We start from the raw sequence: 24,444 nt of genomic DNA, 5'->3' as shown, positions 1-24,444 counted from the left end.
ACTGGAGGACAAGCCCCCTACCTCTTCCCAGGTACTTTAATCCATATTCACACTCAACAGCTTTACTCTCCTGCCACAGTGGAGAGTAAAGCTGTACTGGGCTCAGCCAACAACCACACACAGAGGGAGCATTTGGACCAAACCTAGCCAGAGGAGAATCATCCGTCTCATCCGCTGAAACTCAAGTTTCTTGGCAAGCTTTGCCATCACAGGCCAAAGTGCTCTTGGGACCTAGGTAAACTCTGAAAGGCAGTCAAGGGCACAAGGACTGCAACTCGTATGCAACTCCAAGTGTTGGGCTGGGCTCAGAGCCAGACGACTAGGGTGGCATGGCATGAGACCTAGGGAGACACCAGCCCAGGCAGCTAAAGGAATGCTTGTGCCATCCCTCCCTTAGCCTTAGGTAATGCAGCTCACAGCAATGAAAGTGTCTCCTTCCTTCTGCTTAAGGCATGGAGAACAAAGAGTAAGAAGGAGCCTTGTGCCTTGAATACCAGCTCAGCCATAGCAGAATAGGGCAATGGGCAGAATAATGAGCCTCCCATTCCAGACCCTAGCTCTCAGATGACATTTCTAGACACAGCATTGAATGGAAGGACCTAGTCCTGGCAGGATTCATAACCTGCTGACTAAAGAGCCTTTGGGCCCTGAATAACCAGCAGCAAAACCCAGGTTGTATGCTATGGGCCTTGGGCTCTGAGATGTACAGGAAGGAAAAGTAAAGCAGACTTTGTCATGTGTCTTAGGTACCAGTTCAGCCACAGTGGGGTAGAGCAAAAAGCAGGCTCTTGGGGTCACTAAGTCTAGGCCTAGGCTAGTAGACAGCATTTCTGGACCTGCCCTTGACCAGAGGATATTCAACTTCCCAGAATGGTGAGTCTCATGCTTGGAAGCGTTTACCACAATCTGACTGAAGAGCCAGTGGGGCTTTAAGGGAACATGGGCAGTGACCTGGCAGAACCCCTCAATAGGCCAGTGGTGGCAGTGGCCACAGGAAGAGGCTCTTCTGTCTGTGGAAAGGGGAAGAGTAGGAAGAACTTTATATTGTGAACTGAGTGCCAGCTTATCTGGGGTGTAAAAGAGCATCAGTCAAATGTTTAAGGTTTTTGACTACAATCCCTGGCTCCCAGACAGTATCTCTGGACCCATGTGGGGCCTGGGGAAACCTGCCATCCTGAAGGTAGGGACACAAACGTGGCTGGATTTGCCACCTGTTAATTGTAGAGGCCTAGGGTTTTGCATAAACATAGGAGATAAACAGCTAGTGGTTAGAGTGGGCCTTGGGGAAGACTCAGTGCTATGAAGGTTTCAGGTCTGATCCATTAGTCACATTGATGGCAGCCACAGGAACCTGACTGGGTGAATCCCAGTGTGTCACCACACCTCCAGTTTCAGGTGGCTCAGTGTAAAGACAGAGACTCCATTTGTTTGGGAGAAAGTAAAGGAAAAGGACAAGAGTCTCTGCCTGATAATCCAGAGAATTCTTCCAGATCTTATCCAAGACCACCAAGGTGGTACCTCTATGAGTCTGCAAAAACCACAGAAATATTGGGCTGAGGGCCCAAGTCCCTTCAAATACCTGGAAAGTCTTCTCAAGAAGGATGGGCACAAACAAGCCCAGTCCATGAACACAATAGTAAATACCTAACTCTTCAATGTCCAGACACCTATGAATATCTACAAGCATCAAGATCATCCAAGAAGACATGACCTGACCAAATGAACTAAGTAATGCACAAAGGACTAATCCTGGAGAAACAGGGACATCTGACCTTTCACAGAGAATTCAAAATAGCTGTTTGAGGACATTTTTAAAAATTAAAGATAATACAGACAAAAAACTTCAGAATTCTATCGAAAAAATTTAAGAAGTTGAAATAATTTAAAAGAATCAAGCAGAAATTCTAGAGTTTAAAAATGGAAATGACATACTGAATAATGCATCAGAGTCACTTAATAATAAAATTGATCAAGAGAAGAATTAGTGAGCTTGAAGAAAGTCTATTTGAAAACACACAATCAGAGGAGACATAAAAGAGTAAAAAGCAATGAAGCAGGCTGACAAGATCTAGAAAGTATATCAAAAGGACAAATATAAGAGTTATTTGCCTTAAAAAATGAGGTAGAGAAAGAGATATGTGTAGAAAGTTTACGAAAAGGGAGAATATCAGAGAACTTCCCAAACCTATAGAAAGGTACCAACATTCAAGCACAAGAAAGTTATAGAACACCAACCAGGTTTAACCCAAAGAAGACTACCTCAAAGCATCTAATAATCAAACCTCCAAAAGTCAAAGATAAAGAAAGGATCCTAAAAGTAGTAAGAGGAAAAAAAGATAATGTACAACAGAGCTCTAATACATCTGATAACAGACTTTTCAGTAGAAACCTTGTAGACCAGGAGAAAGTGGCATGACATATTTAAAGAACTGAAAGAAAAAAAAACCCTTACCCTTGAGTAGTATATCTGACAAAGACATCCTTCCATGAGAAAAAGGAAGACCTTTCTAGATTTAAAAAAAGCTGATGGATTTTATCAACACCAGACCTGCCCTACAAGAAATGCTAACGGGTGTTCTTCAGTCTGAAAGAAGAAGATGTTAATGAGCAAGAATAACACAAAAACACAGAATTGTATAACACTGTAATTGTGGTGTGTAAATTACTCTTAAGTATAAAGGCTACATGACGAACCAATCAAAATTAATAGATACAATTGCATTTCAAGACATAGACAGTACAATAAGACATAAAGAGAAATAGCAAAAAGTTAAAAAGCAGGGAGATGAAGTTAAAGTATAGGGTTTTTATTAATTTTCATGCATGTGTATGTGTTTTCTTATGCAATCAGTGTTAAGTTATCATCAGTTTAAAATAATAGGTTATAAGATAGTATTTGAAAGCCTCACTGTAACCTCAAATGAAAAAAACACACAATGGATACACAAAAAATAAAAAGCAAGAAATTAAGTCATACCATCAGAGAAAATCACCTTCACTAAAAGGAAGACTGAAAGGAAGGGAAGAAGGAAGAGAAGACTGCAAAACAACCAGAAAACAAATAACAGAATGGAAAGAGTAAGTCCCTACCTATCAATAATAACACTGATTGTAAATGGACTAACTCTCTAATCAAAAGACATAGAGTGGCTAAATGGATGAAAAAATAAGATTCCATGATCTGTTGCCTACAAGAAACCCACTTCACATATAAAGACCCACAGACTGAAAATAAAGGGATGGGAAAAAAAGATGTTCCATGACAATGAAAACCAAAGAACAGCAGGTGTATCTACACTTATATAAGAAAAAAATGGATTTCAAGACAAAAGTTGGAAGGAGAGACAAAGAAGGTCCTTACATAACGATAAAGGGGTAAATCCAGCAACAGAACATAACAATTGTAAATATATATGCACCGAACCCTGGAGCACCCTGATATATAAAGCAAATATCATTAGAGCTAAAGAGAAAGGTAGACCTTGATACAATAACAGTTAAGACATCAATATCCCACTTTCAGCATTGGACAGATCTCCCAGATGGAAACTCAACAAAGAAACATCAGACTCAATCTGCAGTACAGAAAAAATGAAAGAAAACATTTCATCCAGAGACAACAAAATGCACATTTTTTTCTCCTCAGCAGGTTGATCATTCTCTAGGACAGACTATGTATTAGGTCACAAAACAAACCTTAAAACATTAAAAAATGGGAAAAAAAATCAAGTATCTTTTCTGATATATTTAAAGTACAATGAAATAAAACTAGAAATCAACAATAAGAGGAATTTTGGAAACTATACGAATATATGGAAATTAAACAATATTCTCCTGAATAACCAGTGGTTCAATAAAGATGTTAAGAAAAAAAATTAAACATTTATTGAAACAAATGATAATGGAAACATAGCATATCAAAACCTATGTAATACAGCAAAAGCAGTATTCAGAGGGAAGTTTATAGCTATAAGTGCCTACATTAAGAAATAACAAAAAAATCAAATAAATAACCTAAGGATGCATCTTAAAGAACAAAAAAATGCAAGCACAATTTACACACAAAATTAGTAGAAGAAAAGTAATAAGGATCAGAGCAGAAATAAATGATTTGAAATGAAGAAAAATTACAAAAGATCGATGAAACATTTGTTTTTGAAAAGATAAACAAAATTGACGAACTTTTAGCCAGACTAATGAAGAAAAAAAGGAAGAAAACCTAAATAAATAAATAAGAGATGGAAAAAGGAGGCTGGGTGTGGTGGCTCATGACTGCAATCCCAGAACTTTGGGAGGCCGAGGTGAATCACCAGAGGTTGGGAGATTGAGATCAGCCTGGCCAACATGGTGAAACCCCATCTCCACTAAAAACACAAAAATTAGCCAAACATGGTGGCAAGCACCTGTAATCCCAGCTACTCGGGAGGCTGAGGTGGGAGAATCACTTGAACCTGGGAGGCGGCGGTTGCAGTAAACTGAGATTGTGCCACTGCACTCCAGCCTGGGTGACAGAACAAGACTCCATATCAAAATAAAAACTAAAAAAGAATAAAGAGATCTTACAACTTATATCACAGACATTTAAAGGATCATTAATGGCTACTATGAGCAACTATATGCCAATAAACTGGCAAATCAAGGGGAAATTAATAAATTCCTAGATATGTACAAACCACCAAGATTGAATTATAAAGAAATCCAAAGACTACACAGACCAATAACTAACAAGGAGATTGAATCCATAATAAACAGTCTCTCAGTAAGGAAAAGCCCAGGACCCAACAGATTCACGGCTGAATTCTATCAAACATTTAAGAAGAATTAATACCAATCCTCTAACAATTCTGAAAAATAGAGGAGGAGGAAATAATTTCAAATTCATTCTATGAGACTAGTATTATCCTGACACCAAAACCAGAAAAAAGATACATCAGTAAAAGAAAACTACAGGCCAATATCTCTGACTAATATTGCCACAAAAATCCTGAACAAAATAGTAGTAAACTGAATTGAACAATACATTAAAAAGATCATTCATCATGACCATGTGGGATTTATATCTTGGAGGCAAGAATGATTCAACATTCACAAATCAATCAATGTGATACAACATATCAATGAAATGAAGGACAACAACAACATGATCATTTTGATTGATGCTGATAAAGCATTTGATATGAACATCTCTTCATACTAAAAACCCTCAAAAAACTAGGTATACACAGAAGATATCTCAACATAATAAAAGCCATATGTGACAGACCCACAACTAGTACATATTGAATGGGGAAAAACGGAAACTCTTTACTATAAGAACATGACAAGGATATCCACTTTTACTGTTATTTAACATAGTACTGGAAATTCTAGTTAGAGCAGTCAGAAAAGGAAGAAATAAAGGGCATCCAAACGAGAAAGGAAGAAGTCAAATTATCCCTGTTTGCAGATGATACAATCTTATATTTGAAAAAAACTTAAAGAATCTATCAAAAAAAAAAAACTATTAGAACTGATAAAAAAATTCAGTAAAGTTGAAGGATACAAGATCAACATACAAAAATTAGTAGCATTTCTATATGCCAACAGTGAACAATTTGAAAAAGAAATTTAAAAAGTAATTCCACTTACTGTAGCCAAAAATAAAATTAAATACCTAGGAATTAACCAAAGAAGCAAAATATCTCTATAATTAAAACTGTAAAATACTGATAAAAGAAATTGAAGAGGACACAAAAAATTGAAAAAATATTCCATGTTCATGGATTGGATATTGGATAGCAATGTTGTTAAAAATGTGCATACTACCCAAAACAATCTACAGATTCAATGCAATCCCTATCAATATACCAATGACATTCTTCACAGAAATAGTAAAAATAATTCTAAAATTTCTACAGAATCACAAAGAACCTGAATAGCCAAAGCTATTCTGAGTAAAAAGAACAAAACTGAAGGAATCACATTACCTGACTTCAAATTATACTACAGAGCTATAGTAACTAAAACAGATGGTACTGGCATCAAAACAGACACATAGACCAATGGAACATAATAGAAAATCTAGAAGCAAATCTACATACCTACAGTGAACTCATTTTTTTACAAAGGTGCCAAAGTCACACATTGAAGAATGGACAGTCTCTTCAAATAAATGGTACTGGGAAAACTGGATATCCCTATGAAGAAGAATGAGACTTGACCCCTATCTTTCACCATATACAAAAACCATATAAAATGGATTAAAGACTTAAATCTAAGACCTCAAAATATGAAACTACTAAAATAAAACACTGAAGAAGCACAGGCAACCAAAGCAAAAATGGACAGATGGGATCTCATCAAGTTAAAAAGCTTCCACACGGTGAGGGAAAACAATGAACAAAGTAGAGAATCAACCCACAGAATGAGAGAAAATATTTGCAAACTACCCATCTGGCAAGGAATTGATAACCAGAAAATATAAAGAAGTCAAACAACTGTATAGGAAAAAAATATAATAATCCAACTAAAAATGGGCAAAATATTTTAATAGAAATTTCTCAAAGGGAGACATATAAATGGCAAACAGGCATATGTAAAGGTGCTCAATATCACTGATCATCATCAGATAAATGCAAATCAAAACTATAAAGAGATATCATCTCAGCCCAGTTAAAATGACTTTTATCCAAAAGACAGGCAATAACAGATGTTGGAGAGGTTGTAGAGAAAAGGGAACCCTTGTATACTGTTGGAGGGAATATAAATTAGTACAACCGCTATGGAGAACAGTTTGGATTTCTCAAAAAAACTAAAAATAGAGCTACCATATGATCCAGAAATACCATTGGTGAATATATGCCCAAAAGAAGGAAAATCAATATATTGAAGAGATATCTGCACTCTCATGTTTGTTACAGCACTGTTTACAATAGCCAAGATTTGGAAGCAACCTCAATGTCCATCAATGGATGAATGGATAAAGAAAATGTGGTACTTATACACAATGGAGTACTATTCAACCATAAAAGAGAATGAGATCCTGTCATTTGCAACAACATGGATGAAACTGGAGGTCACTATATTAAATGAAATAAGCCAGGAACAGAAAGACAGACATTGTATGTTCTCACTTATTTGTCGGATCTAAAAATCAAAACAATTGAGCACATGGAGAAAGAGAGTAGAAGGATGGTTACTAGGGGCTGAGAACTGAGCAGGGGTTAACGGGAGGTGAGGATGGTTAATGGGTACAAAAAATAATTTGAAAGAATGAATAATATCTAATATTTGATAGCACAACAGGGTGATTATAGTCAAAATAATTTAATTGTACATTTTTAAATAACTAAAAGAATATAATTGGATGTCTCGTAAAACAAAGGATAAATACTTGAAGGCATGGATGCCTCATTTTCCATGAAATGATTATTATGCATTACATACCTGTAACAAAAGTTTGTTATATACTTGTAACAAATATCTCCTGTACCTCATAAATATACACATAAATATACACAAAATATCTCCTGTACCTCATAAATATACACATAAATATACACAAAATATCTCCTGTACCTCATAAATATAATTAAATTAAACATTTAATTCTGTGTACTCACAAAAATAAAAATTTTTAAAATAAGAAAATGGTTGATTTCTTCTAATTTTAAAAGTTATATACTTTTATTATAGAAATTAAGCCAATACAAAGAGAAATTAGCTATGATGTCATCATCCAAAGATAATAAATTGTTAATAAAATCGTTTTCTTTTATTTTAGCCAAAATGATATCAGATTATACATGTAATTTTAACATCTGATTTTTCCCTAAGCAACACATGCAACTGCTTTTCTTGGTTGATAAATATGGATCTCTATAATCCCATCAATCTAATATTTTCAGCATTCCACTTGCCTAACTCTTTCTGAAAGATTTCTGAACTATACAGTTTGCCTTAGCTAAATGTTTCTTAACTTGCAAAACTGATTTTATTCCAAGATTTGGAAAGATTTTTAAAATTAATGAAATGGAAATAGGCAATGCTTTCAAAGCCTCCTAGACTTTAGAGAATGATTTTTCCTAAGTTTTTTTGTTTCATTCAAAGATCTTTTTTTAAAAAAAGACTTTCATGCATTGCAAGCCAAAGATATAAGAAGCCAGTTAAATCAAATTCAAACACCCAACTCCTGAAATATAAGGGATTGAAAGCCCGTTTTTCTTTTCATTGTAATTAAGTTGGATCCATCTCAAAGGATTTTTGGAAATATATTAGAACCTTATGAGACAAAATTGGAGATCTGTGATTCAAAAAGGATATCAAAAGTTTGAATAGTCTTGTAATTGTACCATGATTACATATTTATTTATAAGTTGAAAGTAGAATTTTTTTTTCAACAAAGACATGTTGTCCCCAAGAAAATTTTGCTGTAATTTGTAAATTAGTATGCTTGCTGATGGTATCAGCTCTTTTGTATCCCTTTAAATTGCTAGAGGTTCATTACTTACAGAGGAAATCTCTCTAGGCAGTATCCTAATTGTATAAGGAAAATAGTGTTTTAGGATCCTAGAACATGCTGGTTTGGATACAGTTTAGAGAATTGTTTAGTTTAGGATGTTTTTATATACTTGTCCTAACTACTGTCAAGACCTGAATCACTAGGAAAATGGCTCTGCAAGCAGAAATCAAAAGCACCTCACCTGAGAAGTTTTCTACTTTGCTGCTCAGATGTGATCTGCGGAAAAGCAATGTTGGCATCACTTGGGAGCTTGTTAGAAGTGCACAATTTCAGGCCTACACCAGGTCTACTGAATCAGGCTGTACATTTTGACAAGATCCCCAAGAAAGCCATATGCACATTAAAGATTGAGACTCCCTGGACTGCAACAAGCCACTCATCAAGTCAAGATTGCACCTGCTACTCTCATAAAACTACAGGGAGAATGGGAATCTTAAAAGTCATCTTCTTCAACCTCTATTGGATCTTCGAATCTTTCTACAATCTCTTTGCCAAACACTCCTCCAAACTCCACCTGGACAATTCTAATATTAGGGAGTACACAGTCTTCCAAGGAGGTCCATGAGAGAGAAGTGTATTTCATAGAATACTGTTGTAATTGAAAAGCACAGATGTTGCCTTCATGCAGTCTAGATTCAAATACTAGCTCCACTATTTGATAGCAATGAGTCCTCCGGCACAGAACACTCAACCCAGAATAAGGGTAATAATAACACTACCTAAATTCTACGTTGTTCTGGGCATTGAATAAATTTACGTGTATTTAAAGCACCTGGCCTAATGCCAAAGGCATTTTCTCTCTCCAACTCCCTCATCTTTTTAGACTGTGCTGAAATTTAGCACCTTAATTTAATTCATTTGTTTTAAATACATTCTAAGAGAAACCAGACAAATGTATTCCTTTCTTCACATAACAAATCTTTATATTTTTAAAGAAAGCAATTCTTCTCCTGTTTATATGTACAAAATGAATATTGAAAAATACAGTACTAGGGCTATTTTCTCATAATAGCCTATTTCAGAACAAGTATCTGCTCTACTTCCCTGTCTCTTTTATGTTTGTTCTTCAGAGATATACTTAATTCTGTTTAGTTACTAAGTTCAAATTGGCCCTACATTAATTCATCTCTTTAAAAAAGTAATGTTCATCTGAGGAAGCAGGTAACCAATGTGAAGAATGATTATACAATAAATGTATTATGCAAATTCCAGTGAACATTTTATGCACACTGGATAAAGAATCAAATTAAAGTCTCATAACCCTTGGAAAATTAAACTTAGCAAGCACAGAGGTTGATTTGCCCTTGAACACAAAAACTGCTAAGGGCAGACATTCCCCCATCATTTTCACAAAACGGAACCATTTCTGAAGGTTTCAGATTAAAATGAGAAATCCCCTAGGAGTCATAAAGATCAGCTATTTTTACAGGAATAATTTGGAATTGCAATTTTAAAGTGTTATGAGTTGGAAGGAATTGGTGAACTTCTGTGTCATATTTTGAAAAGCTAATATTCCAGGTAATCGGCCAGTTGAGAACACCAAAAATTGCAGAGAATAGCTATGAGGGAAGGGGAAAAAGAATTTCTCAAGGATAAGCACACAAGGACTGATTTACACAGTTCTCCTCATAACAACCCAAGAGCGGCAGTTATGCAATAGACCACTATGCTCCTTCGATTTTCCTTCACTCGATGTAATAATGGGGCATAAGAGTCTCCTTCCTATAACACTTTCATGTCCCCTCCTTGCAGCTTGACAACGCTGATTCTACCACTGAATTCCCTAAAGAGGAATAATGGACTATTAAGAAGGATAATGCAGAGGGTCTGTATAGCATTTACCTACTGGAGAACAAAGAAACCATCACAAGCATTTCATTAAATCAGTCAGTAAACATGAGTTTCACACTCATGGTGTGAAGGGGGGTCAAAAACCCCTTTCTGCCCCCAATTTTTACACATGGAGACAGGATGTGGTCTCCAGTGCCAAGAACAATCTATTCATTCATCAACTCTTGGAAATAAATTCTTTTCCTGTTCATCCTTTTTGGGAACCAGGCAGGATGTAAATATAAAAATATTGCTGTTGATTTACCAAATGCTCAGTGAGGTTCTTTTATCTATTCTCAGCTAGGTGTTGGGGGCGGGGAGAAAAATACAAATGAGACATGGTTTCTCTCATAAGGTAATATGCAAACCCAATGGAGAAACAGCCACTTTAACATCGTGACACTCATTGAGGGCTCTATGTGATATGCTTATTACAAATACAAAAACCTGCAACACATGAATAGCACACGACATGATGATAGAAAGAAAGCTTATTTCTTACTAGAGAGATAATGGAGAAAATGAACTTAAGCTTTTTTATTGTTTTTCTTATTCTATAACTTTTTAATCAACTTATTTAAGGTATAATTTGCATATGATAAATGCGATTTCAGTGTACAATTTGTTGAGTTTTGACAGATAATCCACCTGTATAACCACCATAACGATCAAGACACAGAACTCTTTCATCATCCCCCAAATTCCATTTGCATCTCTTTGCAGCCACTTCCATACACACACCCCCGGTAACCAGGCATCTGTCATTACAGATGAATTTGGCATTTTCTAGAATCTTCCATTAATGGAATCACACAATGTATACTCTTTTTCTCTATTTTTTTGCATTTTGCTTAGCAGAATGACAACATTTAGACATGAGGGGGCAATAGCATTCAAGTATGAACAAATATTTGGGGACAGGTAAGTAAAGGGTGAATTCAAGCAATTAATGGGGACATCTAATCTAGACCAAAGTGGAGACACTGGGGAAGGTATCATGTAGAACAGTGCAGGACAGGCAACATCACCTAACCATGTGTTACGTAGAGCTTCACAATGTTTACATCAATTTTCATGCTACTCTTCTACTCCCTTACTATATTTTGGCCACATTGAGGCTTTTGCACCTGCTGTTGCTTTTGACTGGAGCACTCACTCCCCAGGATTGTACAGGAGCTGAATTCTTCTCCTCCATTAGTGTCTATCACCACATGCTGTTAATGTTCTTCATTGCAGTGGCCACAATTTGTGGATTATTTTGTTTATATGATTATTGTATTTTACCCTAAGAGGCTGTAATTGCCAAGATCATAAAGAACTGGATGGTTTTGTTTGTAACTATATCATCTTACCACACATTCTGGCTCATACTAGCCATTGAATGAATGAGTCAATGAGCAAGTGAATGAATGAGCAAATTCCTAACAAATCAAAAGCCTTTCATCGGTCACATATATAACTTCAGGCATTATAATTCTCACAACTTTCTGACACACAATTCCTGCGTCTCTTATTATAAAATACTTTTATATTATAATATAATTTAAGGAGCATCATAGAGTCTTATAAATTTGCAGCTCCAACCCTACAATCATGACATTGGCCTGACCGTATTTTTGTGCTCTTTGGCACAACAGGGCAAAACATTTATCTTCAAGAGAGACCTGGAAGATGTTGGATATAAAAGTTTAAAACTAAAAAGAAAACTTTTTTTTTTTTCATAAAGAATTACCTTTTCTAAATTGTCAAATATGCACTGAAAACAAGGATGTCTAGTGTTTTGGTGTTAATACTTTGGCTGTTTTTGAGGAACTAGAGTTTTATGCTATAGGATTTTAAGGTGAGGTTAGCACAGTGTGGTTTCCAGATCAATAAAGGACTTTGTGTCAAGGACCTGCTGGTTGCTTGCCTAGTTTATTGTGACTTAACAAAAGAGCCCAGGAACAGTATTGCTCAGCAGAAGGAAAACAAAAATAGGTGAGCTGATAGCTCATCTTGAAGAGACAAAAAATATCAAGATCAAGGATGCTCACAAAGAAGTCCTGTTTAGAGAATGCCAGAATTCCATAGTAAAATCACTGTTTTCAAGTCCTGCCCTTATAAACATGAACTTGGAAATGTTTTCAAACACAAAAATTCACAAACAGTGGCAGAAGTCTTTTCTTTATGATGCATTTATAACACATTAATAACTCATTCCCCCTGTTTTTGAGAGCTCTCCTTTACACTATACAATAAGCTCCTTCAACCACTTATCAAATACCATATAGAAGATAAATAAACGTTTGGAACATAATTTAAGTTTCCTTTCCTAAACTGGTGGTGAGGGGAGAATAAATTTCCCTCTTCATTTTATATCAATTTATTTTGCTGATGAACAGGAAGCTTAAAATTCCCTCTGGTCTTGAATTACACATGGAAGAAAAAGATCAACATAAGAATGCTTAATTTCTGCCCTTAGGAGAAAGGAAAGGATGAAAAAAAATCTAAAGGAAACTCCTGCTGCCTAAAGCATCCTCATCTAGGAAGCAAAGCGGCAAGAGCTTCAATGAGATATTTTGAGATTGATTTTTAAAGATATTCTTTTTTTTTCTTGGAATTGATAGAATTGACTTGTAGCTAAGCCCAAACCATGGCATTGTCTTTCAAGAAACTGACCTGCCTAAGCTGACACACTACAGCAGGATGAATTCTATTCTGAAACATGAGGTACAGCTGGAGGGAAACATTCCAACACTTCTCCCATCAGGTTTCTGCAGGGTAGTTTAAACCTTCTGGTTTGAGGTAGACAACACCAAACTCCAGTGTCCAAAATATACATGTCAATATTTACATAATAATAAAAATAAAGGCTACATACTATATGCTGTATAATGTACTAATTTCTTTTCCTAGTTTAACTCATTTAAGTCCTACAACTTTATAAATATCATTACTTCCAATTTGTACATAAGGTAACCTAGTCTCAGCGACCTGATTTTTTTTTTTTTTTTCCCAAATAAAGTTTTGCTCTTGTCACCCAGGCTGGAGCACAATGGCGTGATCTCAGTTCACCACAACCTCCACCTCCCAGGTTCAAGTGATTCTCCTGCTTCAGCCTCCGAAGTAGCTGGGATTACAGGTGCCCACCACCATGACCAGCTAATTTTTTGTATTTTTAGTAGAGACATGTTTCACTATGTTGGTCAGGCTGGTCTCAAACTCCTGACCTCAGGTGATCCACCCACCTTGGCCTCCCAAAGTGCTAGGATTACACGCATGAGCCCCTGCTCCCGGCCTAAAAAAAACAATTATTATAATATACATTAGCTACATATGCAATGTGAAATTATACAGCTGGGTTTCATGTGATATATATATATTTTTAAAAGACTTAATCACAAATGTAGGAACATTTTCTTTCCTGCTTTTCTTTCTTCCTTTCCTTCCTTCTTTTCTTTTCTTTTCTTTCTTTCTTTTTATCCTTTTTTTTTTTTTTTTTTTTGACAGCATCTCACTCTGTTGAGAGCAGTGGTGTTATCATAGGTCACTATAGCCTCAATATCCCAGGCTCAAATGATCCTCTCACCTGAACCTCCAGAGGAGCTGGAACCACAGGTACATGCCACAATACCTGGCTAATTTTCTGTAGAGACGGAGTATCTCTATGTTGCCCAGACTGCTCTTTAACTCCTGGCCCCAAGTGATCCTGTCTTGGCATCCCAAAGTGCTGGGATTATAGCCATGAGTCACCATGCCCAGCCAACATTTTCTATTAAATATACATCCAATTATAATATTTATACATAATGGAAACAGGAAGCTTTTTTAAAAATTATGTTTTGGCGTCTTGTATTTAGAAGAGTAACTGGTATAATGTAAGCCCTCAATAAATATTAATTGAATAAATAGGTGAAAAATACATTAAAGTGTTCTGTTCCTGTGTAATTAGTACTACGGGCTCCTTTTTTGATAATAAAGATCAAAGATGTAAGAATTGCCTGAGACTGGTTGAGGTTTCAGCTAGCTGTTGAATCTCTACAGTGTCTTTACCCCCTGCAGAAATGTCTGGAATGTGGCAGGTACTAAAGAAATATTGGTTGAATAAATGAACAGACCCATGCTGGTCACAGTCATTTTAGGTAATTGACAGTAGAATTAAAGCTTGAAATATCTGAGCAATTTAGGAGAGTGTTTTGTCTGTTAATATGTATCTGTCCTCTTCTACATCTTTCAAAGTAATGGAAATAGTTCTGGCTCAGATTTATGAAATAATAGCATTCTTTCCTGTAGACCTATAGGTTACTTTTCAGGAAGGTTTTTGGGAATGGGATAGGAGATTATGAATGGGAAAAGGCAGTCTTTTAAAATGACCTGCTATTCTAGAGGGTTATCTGACTATCAATTCATAGGCCAGAATCACAGGAGACCGTGTCCTGCACTGTCTTTTCCAGATCAAAGCGTTAAATCTACAACCATATACACCTCATAACTTTGTCTCTTTCTGCCTTTTTTTTTTCCTTCTCTGCTTTTCTTCCAGACATGTCTCCATCCTACAGTACTTTAAGTGGCATCTTTAAGCTAAAAACACAAAACTATCTAGAAATCTCGATATTTCAAGAATGGCTTCCCCTGTAGGAATTAAATTTTTAACATACAATAATTTTGCCTAGAGATTGATTTGGTCTTTTACTCAATGACAACCTATGCTCATGATGAGTGAGTGTGGGTTAGAGCAGCAGACAGCTAAGCTGGGATACAGGCACAAGGAACTATCTATGGAGAAGGAGGAAAGGTGATACCATCAGATCCTCCCTGAGGGCAATTAACAACTCAAGGTAGATCCTCAAAAGGTCTAATATATAAAGGTCCAAATATAATTCTAGTATATTTGGAACTTTATAATCAAGTAACCGTATATCAAGAATATTGAAGGAAAAATAAGTTATTCCTTGGTTCAGGGAGGCCCCTAGAATAGTCCTTGGAAGGTAGCAAGTCCTCACTTGACACAGGTGACTCCATAATCAACATCATAGTTTCTTCCTTGTAGACCAGTGGCCCATGTAGTACAGCCAGTGTACAGATGCGATCTCTTTGGTGAGCACTATTTTTAAAGTTTTTAAATACATTTTAGTTCTCTGAAACATACTTTCAAAGTTGAGAAATTTCAGATAAGAATCAGATTTTCAACTTCTCAGAAGATTGGGCAGCAGTGAGCCTGGGTGAAAATAATTAACTATCACGAGTACGGGCTGCTGTTTTCTTCAGTTTGCTCATGCTTATATCAGTTTATTGCAGGGCCCATTCAGCCACGCCAACTTCTATTGCTTGCCTAGGATATGTCTGGCTGTTGTAAACAAACAAAAATTACTCAAAAACTTGGATTTCTAATATTCTAAGGCTTCCAACTCCGAAAATTAGAATTACAAGATGCTAAAGTTGAATAACTAAATCATGTTTAAAAAGAAAAATAACTTCACAAAGCCTTCTCTTTATTATCAGTTAATACTACACTATGTTTCTCATGCAATGTGTCAGTATATTTTTATACCAGTGTGCATACATGGATTTCAATTTCTTGCCCAAACATGTATCATTGAGAAACAACCAGCAAAGCAATCTGGTTAAGCACTTGAAGTCAGGCCAGAATATGTGGTGTCAAATCCTCGTTTTTTATCCTCTCTTTTGACTCCATTTCCTCATTGGTACCATAGGGATAATCATAGAATCTATTTACAGGTCATAAGATTGTCGTAAATGTTAAATAAGTTAATATATGTAAATCACTTAAAACATTGCCTGCCACATTAAGTACTAGACCTATAAAGCAATGTTATTATTTTTCTGTCAGTAAAAACTTCCAAAGATTTTAGATTAAAATCCATATTTTAAATAGTTTTATCAATTACAAAAAATGTGGCCCACAAGTGAACCACAGTGTGCCTGAGTTGCCTCTAAGCTATCAGTATAAGTATTCAAACACAATGCATAGACAGTGTAAATTTTCTTGATGTTTGCTTTAAATCTAAATGGGATCTATTTCATTGTTTGTTTATTAAAGGAATACAGTCATTTGTTAAAGGGTTTTTTATTTTTAAAACATAATATTCCATATTAAAATACTTGGTTTTCATAACCACATTTTCAAGGAAGTAACTGTACTCATTAAGATGTTTAAAGTTTTGAGTTTTACATGTAAGTCTTTAATCGATCCTGAGTTAATTTTTGTATATGGTATAAGGAAGAGGTCCAGTTTCAATCTTTTGTATGTGGCTAGCCAGTTATCCCAGCACCATTTATTGAAAAGGAAATCCTTTCCCCATTGCTTTTGTCAGGTTTGTTGAAGATCAGATAGTTGTAGGTGTGTGGACTCATTACTGGGTTCTCTATTCTGTTTCATTGGTCTATGTATCTCTTCTTGTACCAGTACCATGCTGTTTTGTTTACCATAGCCCTGTAGTACACTTTGAAGTCGGGTAGCATAATGCCTCCCAGACAGTGCCATTCAGGACATAGTCACAGGCAAAGGCTTCATGACAAAGACGCCAAAAGCAATCACAACAAAAGCAGAAGTTGACAAATGGGATCTAATTAAACTAGAGAGCTTAACCTAAACAAACAACCTACAGAATGGAAGAAAATTTTTGCAAAGTATGCAACCAACAAAGGTCTTATATCCAGCATCTAAAAAAACCTTAAATTTATGAAAAGACCCACAAATGACTCCATTAAAAAGTTGGCAAAGGACATGAACAGACATTTCTCAAAAGAAGAAATACATGTGGCCAACAATCACATGAAAAAAGCTCAATATCACTGATCATTAGAGAAATGTAAACCAAAACCACACCATCTGACACCTGTCAGAATATCTACTATTAAAAAGTCAAGGGCCATGCATGGTGGCTCATGCCTGTAATCCCAGCACTTTGGGAGGCCGAGGCGGGCGGATCACAAGGTCAGGAGTTTGAGACCAGCCTGAGCAACATGGTGAAACCCCATCTCTACTAAAAATACAAAAATTAGCTGGGTGTGGTGGTGTGTGCCTGTAATCCCAGCTACTCAGTAGGCTGAGGCAGGGGAATCGCTTGAACCCAGGAGGTGGAGGTTACAGTGAGCTGAGATAGCACCACTATACTCCAGCCTGGGCAACAGAGTGAGACTCCATCTCAACAACAACAACAGCAAAAGTCAAAAAATAACAGATGCTGGTGACATTGTGGAAAAAAGGAAACACTTTATACAATGTTGGTGGGAGTGTAAATTAGTTCAGTCATTGTAGAAGACAGTGTGACAATTCCTGAAAGACCTAAATACTTTGTTCTAAAGAAATATCCTTTGGTCTAAAGGGATTAGACCCAGCAATCCCTTTACTGGGTAAAAGAATAAAAATCATTCTATTATAAAGACACATGCACATGTATGTTTGCTGCCACACTAGTCACAATAGCAAAGACATGGAATCAACCTAAATGCCCATCAATGATAGACTGGATAAGGAAAATGTGGTATATAGGCACCATGGAAAACTATGCAGCCATAAAAAGCAATGAGATCCTGTCTATTGCAGTAACACGGATGAAGCTGTAGGCCATTATCTTCAGCAAACTAACACAGGAATAAAAAATGAAATACTCCATGTTATAACTTGTAAGTTGGAGCTAAATGATGAGAACACATGGACACATGTGGTAACAACACACACGGGGACCTTTCAGAGGGTGGAGGGTGGAGGGTGGGAGAAGGAAGAGAATCAGGAAAAATAATTAATGGGTACTAGGCTTAATACCTGGGTGACAAAATAATTTGTACAACACACCCCCATGACAAAAGTTTACCTATGTAACAAACCTGCACTTGTATTCCTGCACTTAAAATTTAAAAGCAAGACATTCAAAAAACAGAGTTTATACAACAAAATGAGCATCTTTAACTTCAGTCACCTCCAGATTCTTGTTCTCTTTCAAAGTCACAACATTCTTTAATTCCGTTGCTATGTTATTGAACAAACTTGGGGCCACTTGGGGCCACTACTTGGGGCCACTTGCTGTATACGCGGTGTTGCGGGAGAAGCATTTGGCAACCCTTACATGAAATACTAGTGGATTTAAATTTTAATAATGACTTTTCCCTTATTTCAGAGACTTTTGTTTTTATTTGTCTTTGGTGATGTATGTTTGTGCTGGGAAGCATGCTGTTTACATCTGATTGCATTCCATCCTACTTTTGTTGCTAAGTTATCAAATATTTCCATACTTTAAAAATATTTTTATGTAACTCCTGAAACACATAAAGGACCATAAGAAATCCCGTGATCTAAGTTAGTAATGGGATGGAATACAGCCATTACAGTGGGGAAGAAATTTTTTGGCAGAGAAAATAATTAATTATAAAATTCCAGATGGGCTCTTATTTTTGGCATACAATATTTGTTTGGAAATACAGTGTCATCAACTTTCAAAATGCAGGAAACTCCATCTGGTATTTGTATGTTTCTGTGAGAGGATGCTTGGATTCTCCTATTATCATTTTTTGGCCATATTGTATGAAATTATCACTCTTGGTTAAATTTAAATAATGATCATGTAGATACACAATCATCTATAACAAGTGATTTAAATATTTTTGAAGGTTGAGATAAGTGAGGATGTAATGCCCTAACACTTGGCTGACATAAGACCATGTAAAATAAGATGCTTTTGCATGTCAGAGTGCCCTGCACCCAGGAGACATTCTATCTGAAGTACTTTGGAAGTGAGAAGCATAAGTAAACATAAATAAAATTGTTAACGCCCTTTGAAAGAAAGCTCTTTATTTAGGTTCACCACTAGGAAACATATTAATAAATAGGTATTCTGCATATTTTAGGCAATGATTCATTGGTTCATTGATTTCATTCATTCATTCAATAAATGCAAATTGGTGGCTAACTCTACTGTGTGGACCACTTATTTGCAGAACATTAATAGATGGTCTCTATAGTTTTGTAGACAAGTTTGGAAAATCCTGGAAAAAGCAACAATAAACAAGCTTTTTTAAAAACTGAGACTCTTGAGAACTTTTACAATACAATACTAACATGAATAGTCTTTTTTTTTTTTTTTTTTTTTTGAGACAGAGTCTTGCTCTGTCACCCAGACTCTGGTGTAGTGGCACAAACTCAGCTCACTGCAACCTCCACCTCCCAGGTTCAAGTGACTCTCCTGCCTCAGCCTCCTGATGTAGCTGGGATTAGAACAGTCAGGTTTTAATGAAAGACAAAGAAGGTGATGAATGCTTTTGTGGTGCGGTAACAGAATTCACAGCTGGCACTTGAGTTAATGGTATAGGGGACTGGTAAAAGCTTTATCAAGAAAACATTTGAACTGGGTCTCCTGGAGATTTTTTTTTCTCTTCTCAATATAAAATTCATGCATGATTATTTAGAAAATACAGAAAGGTAAAAAGATGAAAATATTTAACTATAAGGACATAGTCTAGAGATAATCACTGTCAACAATTTATGGATTTCCTCACAATCTTTGTTTACTGGATATCTATCCCTTCCTTTTTTAACCATTTTCTGTCAAGAGCTTAATATGTCAAGTCTCACACACTGACTTATCTATGCAACATTGTGTGATTGTGATTTTTATACAGTATTAAATAATATTCAAGGTTGTTCATTTCAATGACTAAAATAATGTAATCATTCCACCGCAGTGGAACATTTCTGTTCTATTCCCTCGCAAATTTTTGTTAATGCAAATCAGTGGTTCTCAGTGTGTGATTCCTGTACTAGCTACATCAGCATCACCTGGGAACTTGGAAATACAAATTATTGGGACCTGTTCTGGACCTACTGAGTCAGAAACTGCAGGGGAGAGCCCAGCATATAAATAGTTGTGCTGCTTATACCTTTACATAAACCTGTTATGTAATTGTCATGATGACTAATTACCTTTAATTCAATATACAGATCACTTCAGGTTCTAAGAGTTTACATTATTGTATTTTCAGTACCCAACACAATACTGGGCAAACATTAGAAGCTTATTTGTTGAATGAATGAACACTACTCTAAATCTGCTTCATCATTCTTTGAAATTTAGTGTTGCAAGTTATTCTGTGGGGCCAAGTAAATATTAATTGCTTTATAGATAACTTGTATTTTTGTTTCTGAATGCATCTCTATTTTCTTATAATTTAAAAATATCAGGATATATGTCCGATTGTCCTTTAAATAATGTTGCCTGGATCATGGTCAGCTCCTATAATCTGCATTGCTAGTTCCCCTACCCCTTTCCTCTTCAACCCCCAGTTTAGGACAGGTTTCTTCAACTGCATCTTTAATTACTACTTCTGTTCCAGTTAGTTTCTTTCTAGAAATGCAAAATTTTTAGTTTGTATCTCCTTCACTTGTCCTGTATATCTATTATTACTTTCTTCTGTTCTTTTATGTGCCGTTATGGGATGTGTATGTGTATGGAGGGACTGACATGAAAATGATTTTAATTTTGAATTTCTGCTGGACTCCCTCGGCACCTCCTTTATCTTACTGTGAGCTCCCATTTCATCCCAGCTTGTTGCCTTGGTCTCATATCCTGTCTTCTTTTCATCTCATCCTGTTGTCCCTTCATCTCAGCTTGTCTATTTTGTGGCTTTCTTTTCCTGTTTACTAAAAGCAATGACTTCTTAAATCAGATTAAGTATGATAAACAGTCTTTTAAATTTTCTCTGGTTCCTGTTATAAATAATCTTCAGAGGTCTGCTCTTCCTCTTGTTTTCAGGACTTTGTTCCTTTTCATTTTTGCTACTGGATGGCTTTCATAGGGTGCTATTTTTTTTGTTGTTTGTCTGTTTACCATTTATCCAAAATTAGGAGAAAATTACCCAGACTTGGCTTTATAAATAGACAGGGTTAGTATATTTCTTTAGGTCACCTGTATGCTCTAAATATCTGAATTAAAATCCCAATCAGATTTGTAGCTGAACTGCAGCTAGATCAGCTCCAGTGTCAGTCACTTTGTGTGAGTATCCTGAACAGTGGTTTGCTCTTCTCGCCTCTGGTCTGCATCTGATCTCTGAATCAATCAAACACATTAAAATCTTTAGTTCTAAGGAAGTACTTCTACTAAGTCTCCCTTTCTATCTTGCTACCTAAGCATCTTACTTGTGAAAACTAGACCTCCAGTCAGAGCTTGCTCTCAGCAGTTTCAACATCTTGGAATTACACTCCTTTGGGTATGGAAAGAATGACATTGGTAGAGATGATCACGATGCCTTGGCTACCTTAAAAAACAACATATGCACAGGCAGTCTGGTTGTTGAATTTTAGTTACTGGATCTGTGGTCATTTTAGTTTGTTGGGAATGTTCTGTTTTGTTATTCTTCTCTCTCTCTGAGGGTATATTTACACAGCTTAGAAGATTTACTAACTCAGAATATATCTGCAAAATGTGGAGCACAGGAAAAAGATGTTTTAAGCAGAAATACTTTCTCAGACTTCCCTGGATGCATACCCTGAAACAAGTTATTTATATTAAAGCTGTTTATTAAGGATATACTTCCAGGAAAACCTACTTCGGAGTGACAAAAAGAAGCAGACAGAGAAGCAGTCAAGCAAGGGTACACTTTCAAGCAAAGTTTCATGGAGGGTGGTTTTAGCCTAACTTTGCAGGGAGCTGTGGAGTGTAAGTCGTACCTCAGAGTTTATCCCAACCCAAGCAAGGTAGTTGAGCTTTCATATTCAGGCAGTAGACAGTCATGATGAGCCACTGCTGGCAAAGACAGAGGTGCTTAGACTTCTAGAGGCTCTTGGCTCTGTGTGTCCACAGGCAAAGCAGCCCCAGTAACCTAAGAATTGCCCTAGGAAGAAGAGTCACAGGTGCTCGCATTTGGAAACAGGAATACACTGAAGTCTGGAGAGGGGCTCACAGAAGACATAAAAGGCATTCAAGGGCATCTGTGCAGAGCACTGAGAGTGTTTTCTCTAAATACCTTGTTCATTTTCTTATCTGCACCTAGTCAGCTCCTCCAGAGACATGGGAAGCTAATTACACCAACAGAAAGGTAGTTAACTCCTGCCTTGACCTATCAAATAAAGTTACATTAATTAGAAAATAATTCTGAGAAATAATTTTGTCTTTTCAAAGCAAAAGATGATTTACCTGGATATAAACTTTTTTTTTTAACTTTATTGTAGCTGATAGACCACTTATGATATGGCAGAATCATACAACGCATATTTTGAAATCTTTAATGTAGCTAATCACTTTCAATGTGTCTTCAAATTAAAACATATTTTCCCAAATGATATAGTTCATCTGTAATCTGGTTTGAGCTTTCTTATAGATTATCAAGCATTTGATGTAGCCATAGCAGGTAATATATAAGAATGAATTACTATTGCTACATTAGTTCTGAAAACGGCTTTTGAAATATGTCTTTTCTCAGAGCAGTTTTCTTCTGAGCAGTGGTTGATTCACGATTATGAAGCCTAAGTGATGGAGTAACAATAGCATGGTATCCTGGTGTATGTCTCAGTGAGAACAAAGTTCAGGGCAACCCACAGATGGGAGGAGCAGGAGACAGAACCAAATTCCACTTTAGACTGGGAGTAACACTGTTAAAATGCACACTAGAAGCTCAATAAATTCTTGAGATTTTTGCCACTGGTTGTGCATTTTGATTTCTTGAGATTCTATTGTGCATTTTGATTGCTTGATTTCTGGCACCTTGATTTCTCACAAAAGTAGAAATGTTTCAATAAACCCAGCAACACAGCATGAACGGTCTCAAAGTATTCTAATTCCTTCCATATCGTCAAGCAGTCGGATTATTTGATCTTCATACTGTATCATTTAAGTTTGGGTTTCCCGATTTGGACGTTGTCTCTGTTTGTAGATAAGAGCGTAAATATAAGCAAATGGAGATGCTTCATTGAAGAGAACAGTTGGGATGAAGGATCATTTAGAGGGCCTGTATAATCTCTTCTGCGAAATGTCACATAGTGAAGGACTTTGGTGTTCTATTCCTATCTCTAATGCAGTAGCCTGTAATCACCAAATGCTACGCACAATTCAGACAGAGAACTCAAGCTCAATGACTGAAGTAAATTCTGCTCTGATTCCTTCATGTAGCACAAAGTAGGCTCTCAATTTATATTTGCTGAACGAATGTATAATTTTAAATAGACGTTGATTTTTATCTTAACATCTCCAAGGTCTTACACCCTGCTAAGGTGATTGTATACCCATTAATTACAAATGAAGGAAATAACAGAAAACAAAAGAATAAGTTAATAAACTTTCCTTGAACTGGGGCAATACCTTTCTAACAGGGAAATAAGTCTTCTACCTTGCTTCATATCAATGCAACCATCTTTCTTCTGAAGCACTAATCTAATCATAGCCTTATTATTTTCAAAAAGGTTTATTTTTGCTTACAGAGGAATCAAAACTCTTTAAAATATGGAGGTCATGTTCCTGGAATATATGACTCTAAATTATTCTTTCCTGTCACCTCTTCATCTCATATAAGCCATCTGTACCAGATGACTCATAGTTTCTTATATCTGTAAATTACTTTTATATCCTTTTATCTTGCTGTTACTTTTATTTTAGCTCAAAATGCCCTGATCATCCTTTTTCCTCGTCTAAATTTTACACATCCTGAAAAGCCTATCTTAAAATCTTCCTCCTCTCTGAAGACTTTTCTTCCTGCACAATTAGAAATAATTGCTCCTACCTCTGCTGCAGCATATCATTGGTCATGTTTAATTTTGTGGATACTTATTTACTTCCATTTATAGTAAATAAGTCTCTCATTTTCATTCATAAGTACTTTTGAGGAAAAGATTAAGTTTTATGTTTGTTATGTCTGCCTTCTTTTAATAACATGAGCCAGCATTGACTCTCGCTGCTTAGTGAATCTAATTGAATTGTTGAGTTAGAAAATTTATAACTTATAGTACGGTTTTGTAGGCAAAACCTGGTAACAGGCTGAAAGCCAAAGGCTAAGAGAATAGTTAAGCAATAGATAGCACATCAGTTCACTGGACTTTTGTGCTTCTCTTAAAATTACTATTGTAAAAACGAGTCACATGAAAATATTTAGGATGTAATGTTAAGTTAAATAAAAACTAATGTTAACTA

General features: G+C 36.1%; 1 protein-coding gene across 9 annotated transcripts in view; it reads right to left on the bottom strand.

The window, feature by feature from the left end:
* RBMS3 (RNA binding motif single stranded interacting protein 3) overlaps positions 1 to 24,444 on the bottom strand; it is a 1,467,317-nt gene that overhangs the window by 453,177 nt on the left and 989,696 nt on the right. The gene's annotated exons all lie outside the window — the stretch shown is intronic.

Source organism: Papio anubis, chromosome 2 (genome assembly GCF_008728515.1).
Source record: "Papio anubis isolate 15944 chromosome 2, Panubis1.0, whole genome shotgun sequence".
NCBI lineage: Eukaryota > Metazoa > Chordata > Mammalia > Primates > Cercopithecidae > Papio > Papio anubis.
This window is presented reverse-complemented; position numbering and strand designations above follow the sequence as displayed.